Source organism: Lepidothrix coronata, unplaced genomic scaffold (assembly GCF_001604755.1).
Source record: "Lepidothrix coronata isolate B3197 unplaced genomic scaffold, Lepidothrix_coronata-1.0 Scaffold91, whole genome shotgun sequence".
NCBI classification, from domain to species: domain Eukaryota; kingdom Metazoa; phylum Chordata; class Aves; order Passeriformes; family Pipridae; genus Lepidothrix; species Lepidothrix coronata.
Genome location: NW_016690271.1, coordinates 1,129,318 through 1,135,411, shown reverse-complemented (window position 1 = coordinate 1,135,411; position 6,094 = coordinate 1,129,318).

The window sequence follows — 6,094 nt, the reverse complement described above, 5'->3', positions numbered from 1 at the left end:
GGGGTGGGCTCTCGGGTGATGTCACCAGCTAGCAACAAAGCGGTACCCAGCAGCGGAGGAATGAGGGCTGTGGCCGGCCTGCCGCCCCGGCCGCACGGCCACCGGCGTGGGCAGCCGGCCCCCCGCCCCTTCCCCGGCACAGCCCCGGGGGCAGCCAAGCAGAAGTTGGGGTGATGGGGCGTGGGGAGGTGGGCTTCGACCCATCTGCCTGCCCAAGCAGGGCTGGTCCCTGCCAGACCCCTCCGGGGGGGTAGAGGTCACCACGCAGTGTCAGGAGCCATCGCTCTGCTGGGTCGCATCCCGGCGTGCTGCGGACAGGAACGCAGGGCTGCCCCGGTCCCCAGGGATGGTGGCGGTCCCCCAGGGATGGTGGCAGCCCACGGGGATCACGGCAGCCCCCGTGCCCTCCCGGCTCACTGCGGACTGTGCCAGGGAGGTGCTGTGCCGCATCCTCAGCAGGGGCAGGGGTCACACCCTGCCCACTCCCCACAGCCCGCAGGGGCAGGGACAGCCCGGACTCGCAGCCTTGCTGCCGTAGCTGCCCCCAGCCCACAGCAACGCCCCCTCCAGAGCTCAGCACCGGCCAGGGGGGCTGGGTGAGCCGCCCCCAGCCCCTGGGGCTGGGACTGAAGCACCAGGGACTGAAGCAACACATGGCTCCTGCTCACTCACAGCCCGGGTGGCACAGCATCGCCCTGCCAGCGTGCGGCTGTGGCCTGGAGCTATGCAGAAGGTAGAGCATCGCAGAGGAGCGAGTGAAGGGCTGGGCCAGGGCTCCCTGCCAGTGTGGCCATGCTCAGCACCCCCCCGGTAACCTTCCCAGGCAGGGCCAGGGCCCCATCACTAGCCAGGACAGGGACAGGCTCCCTGCAGCCTGCTGCAGGCTCCCTGGAAAATGCTGAGCTGTGGTTTGCTCAGGTAGGTTGGTCTCAAACTGCTGTTTTTACCAATCTCTTCCTGTGTTCAAATCAATAAATCTGTGGTTCCACAAGCTACTGGAAGTGGACTTTTGAGCAAGGAGTGCCAGAAGAGAAATGCTGTGAGAACTTGGTGCAAAATGCTGCCCAGTAACTCATCCTGCCCAGAAAAATGTGTCTAAAATATTTTAGAGAGGCAGCTCCCAAGTGTAGCTGGCTGAGGAGTGGGAGGTCTGGCATGAGGCTGGGACACATGGGCTATGGTCACCCAGCACCATGTCCTGCTGCTCACAGCTGGTACCTCCAGGTAACCTTACAGGACACAGATCCTTTCTCAATGCACACAGAGCTGCAGTCTCCTGGAGGCTGGCACACGGGTGTCTATTAAAAACAAAGCTCTGTTCCTCAGAGGATTTTCCCCAAATCCCAGGAAAATGACACCCAACCTTTTTGCCTAATGCGGAGTTCAATTTTCCTTCAGATTTTGGTAAATGTTAATGCACATCCCTGACTCATAACACACTGACACTAGGCAAACCTAATTTACTCTCACCGGGAAGCAAATGTTTCTCTCCTGAAGCATCCAAACTTGTCATTGCTCTGTACCTAGACCTGACGAACATGGATGCTCTAATGACCTGGGAAAGCAGGACACTGCTCACCACTCCTTCCTCTCCCTGCCATGTTTTCACTCCGAGGTAGCTCCTGCCTGTTGTGCAGGGGTGATCGGTGTAGCAGATCCAGCCCGAGACAGTTTAGCCCCCTTTCCACATCCAGCGACTCCCAGGACATTAATTCAGATGGAAATGCCACCTGCTTTGCGTATCAAGGCTGAAAATATCACAGGTGGATTGATGATAGGTGGGAATGTCATGGAAAGCACAAAGAAAAGCACCCTGGCTTTGGAGCAGCCTGGGTGCAGCATCCAGGTGTGGTGTGGACTCGGAACAAAGCAAAAATTGGGCCCGATGCCCAGAAAAAAAGCAGGAATTTCCACTAAGAAAAGAGCAAACAAATAAATAAATAAAATTAAGTTACTTATGAGGGCCTAATGTCGTTATTACCATTACAAAAGCGTCGTCATTTCAAATGTTTCCTCAAAGAGCACAATACCAATATAGAGAAGGATTGTTTTATAGGTCAGAAAATCAAGTCTCTGGGAATTAAGGTAAAACTCTGAGCTCTTCTTCCTCCTGCACCGACAGCCCACAGCCAGGACCAGCAGCACCAACTGAGAGGTGCCCAGCTCACCCAGGGATGCAGAAGAGCGACAAGGGGACCAGATGAAGGGCAAAGCAAAGGCAGAACTGAAGCAGACAAAGCTCCCTGAATCAGGGCAGGAGTGGCCCCCAAGGGAGACCCTGTCCCCAGCCTTATAGACTGAAGGAAACAAACCCAAGATTTACTGCTAACAGCCCAGATGGGACTTTCTAGTCCCTGACTGATCCCAAGCCTACTGAAAGCAGCTGAAACCTTTCCTTAGCTTTTAATGAGTCCCAAAGCAGCTTGGTTTTGATAAACTACTCTTTTTTACCTTCTCATACTGCCTGAGTGTTTCCTCCTGGGCAGCACAGCCCCATATTTTCCAAGGGTTCCCCAAATGTGGTCGAGGGCTGGCTGCACAGCCAGGCACCACGTCCTGCCACACATGACAACATGGAAGGTAAAAGGGACAAAAATAGAGAGTTGGGCTGGGAGACAAAAGCAGGGCTTGGAGATACAAAGCCAGTTTCCAGGTAAAGCTTTTAATTCCCACCGTCTGTCTAATGCCCTGGAATGTGACTTGATTTGATCCCCAGCTCTGCCAGGGCGGTTCTGAGCTGCTGCAGTGCCCACGCTCGTGGCCTTTGCTGCCCCGAAAAGCAGGATGTGGATTCCTTACCAGTCCCCCAGGAGGGAAGAGAGAGACCTTAAACATTACAGTGCCAATTTCTGCAGCTGGACCCACAGCTCTGCCTGTCAGGGAGCAAAGCCAAGGGACACCTATCCCTGCATGAAGGGGGGACATCCTCCAGAGAAGGTGGAGGTGGCCATCAGAGAGACAGCATCAAAGCAGGATGATAGAGAAGAGCACATTGTCCCTGCCAAAAGCTGTGTTTCCTCCCAGTGATGCCTGAAAGTTGTGACAAGATCCTGAGCCTCAGCACAAGTGACATTGCACTTGGCATGTAGGAACCATCACTCCAGCTCCATCCCAGGCTCAGAAAAGCATCCTGACCTGGGACAGCCCGGAGTTTCATTTAAATGTTGTCCTGAACAGGGGCACAAGCAGAGGCTTAAGCACATCCAGACAAAGCCTGTGCAGAGCCAGGCCACAATGTGGCTTCCTCCTGTGAGCAGGGATCTGCCCTGCAAACAGGCAAACAGGAGGAATATTAGGAATATTCCTACAGTCCACAAAACAGCAACACACCGATTAAACATGCATCCAAAAACACAGGCTGTCCCCAGGACACACTTCAACCAATTTTCTTTCAAATGCTTAAGCATCAAATTCTGCTGTTCCAGGTTTAAATCAATAAGAACAGGGGCTGATTCCAGTTTGATGGATTCCTTTCCAAATGACAAGTACAGCAGCAGGACGGCACATCCCATCACTTACCAGAGATTCAGTGAGTGACCCACCAGTTCTTTATTTAATACTTTGTCAACTCAGACCCAAAAGGATCTCACAGAACCCCCTTGCTCTGCTGGTGCTGCTGGAAAAGAGCCTGGAGAGAGCACAGAGAGATGATGCCAAATTAAAGCCTCCATCTGGAGGAACTACCTCTGAAACTCACTCATCCTTGAACTTGGAGGGACTCACTGCAGGCTGGGAGCAGGGAGCTTTGTCAGCCCCCCAGGGAGGCGACACAGGGCAGCACCAGCCTGCGCAGCCTTGGCTTGCATTTTGCTTTTTCCCAACCATTTCTGAACCTGCATTAAGCCACTGCAAGTACATACAGCCTTAAGCATGAGAGGGTGCCAGCAGATAACACCAGCCCAATCTGGCTGCAGGGGCAGGAATGTGGGATATCAACACTGTCAGGGGGTGCCAACAGTCCGCCAACGCTGCTGGGAAAAGACCCTTCCATCCCTCTGGGGTGACTCGGTACCTACACTGCCTTCAGTTCCCCTGGCTGGTAGGTATGAAACATATTTTTTTCTTCCTCAAATGAGCTTAGCTCCAGCAGGGCTGTGTGCATGGGAAGGGGGTTAATTGAAAAGCAACATGTGCCTGGCTCCTTGGCTCACTCAGGGCACTGTCTCCTGGCTGACGCACAGCTATTGGCAACCAGGCTGCTTCCCCTGAAAGATCTCTGCCCTCGATTGCTGGGGAGGCTTGGCTGAGCCCATCGAGTGGATTGCAGACCCTACCTGGTTAAATATCCTTTGCATTTGCTAAGTAAAGCAATAATAATAATGATGATAACTCAGAAACTTGGCTAAATAATCCTAAGAAGCTTATTCCAGGCTGTGCCGATTACGGCTCCCCAGCAGTGCCGATATCCCAGCACACCCCGGCCCCCACTGCTCCTCTGCATGAATAATATCTGAGGTTATCTGTGCTCAAACAGGCCCTGCTAACAACCATCATTTGACCAGATTTAACCAGCAATTACTAGCTGCGAACGAAATCGCTCTGGTGAAATACAACCCACACTCTATTACGGCGCAGACACAAACAAACCCTTGCAGAAAGCCAGGGGTAGGCCAAATGCCAGCAAGGAAGAGCCCTCTCCCCTCAAAATATTGCTTAAGGTTCCCAGAGACCTTGTTAAACACCCAGCTAGTGGCATCTTCCCGGCCAGCACTTTGTTACCTGCAGATGGACCTGCAAGGGAGCTTCCAGAAGGAGTTTGGGAGGCATCTGCTCTTCCTGCATCTCCAGTGCCATTCAGGAGGGGCCCAGAAATAGCTCTGCTTTTGGTAGGGGCTGATGTTCAACGTGTAGCATATGTTGCCATTTCGATGTGAGTCCCAAAATAGTTGGTGTTTTGGTTTGTAATTTCAGTGCTCTGGTTTTTCGGAGTCCTTGCCCTCCTGTTCGAGGAGGGGACGTGCTGTGCATGTCCTGACACACCATTTCCAACACGCCAGGCACCTGCAAATCAACCAGAGGAGATAATCAGCTTCTGTAAATATCAGCTATACGGAGCACATAGTAAATTCATATGGATTGATGAGGGGTGGGTCTGTGCAGAGGGTGAGCTGCAGGAAAATCCAACTGAATGGTGCCCAAGAGGAAGGTGACATCCCATCTTAGGGCACAGCACTGTCCAGGGCCCAGTCCTCAGGGGTATTTTCTTAGTAATGAGCCTTTTTTGGCATTTTCCTCTAATTTCCCTCATGGTCTGTAGGTTCTTCCTAACTCCAGAGCCTTAGCAGGTGTTTGCCATCACAAGGCCAGGCAGAGATGCCCTCTCCCATCACCCTGGCTCTGGTTGTTATGTGCCTGTAAGCTAGACACAGACCCACTCCCTTGCAATCAAGGGAGGGGAGAGTTCTGCGTAGCATCAACTCTTATTAAACTAATTTTATCTGCTCTCAGTGCCTTTCCAAGCTGGAGTCAACGTCCTCTGAGATTACCCAGCTGACTTGTCTTAGTAGTTTTACCCTGCTTTTACCTCTTCCTGACTGTCTCCCAGCTGCAGGAGGATGACAACATCCCTCCTCAAGACTTTCCAGGGAGACAGGAGCAAAGCCTGATGTTTATTCTGCAGTAGCACCTTATTTTACGGTGGTTGGGACACGATGTTGGGCCTGGGGAGCTGTGCTTGAGCTGGGCTCTGCTGCCTCCTGCACACCCAGCTCTTCCAACTCCATAAATGTCCAGAAACAGAGTTAACACCAGCATTTAGGGCCCGGCCCTGTTGCCATGGAAATGGATAGACTTTCTGCTCACATTTTGGTGAGAAGAGGCATTTAAGGAGGCACAATAGCGTCCAGAGTTAACACGGGGAAGCCAAGTGAGGGCAGAGAGCAGCTGAGTTTCAGGGAGGCACGGGGGGCAACTGCTCCCACCCCACGCTCCGAGAATTCCGAGCTGGATGCAAGCAGAGGGAAAAGGCCACCAATAACCGGCAGCATCAAGATGCTGCAGAGTGAGCTCCGGGGATTCGTGAAATAACATCTTGGTTTTGCAGTATTAAAGAGCAATTTGGCTGCATTAAGAGAGCATTATAGCTGCTCCTCTC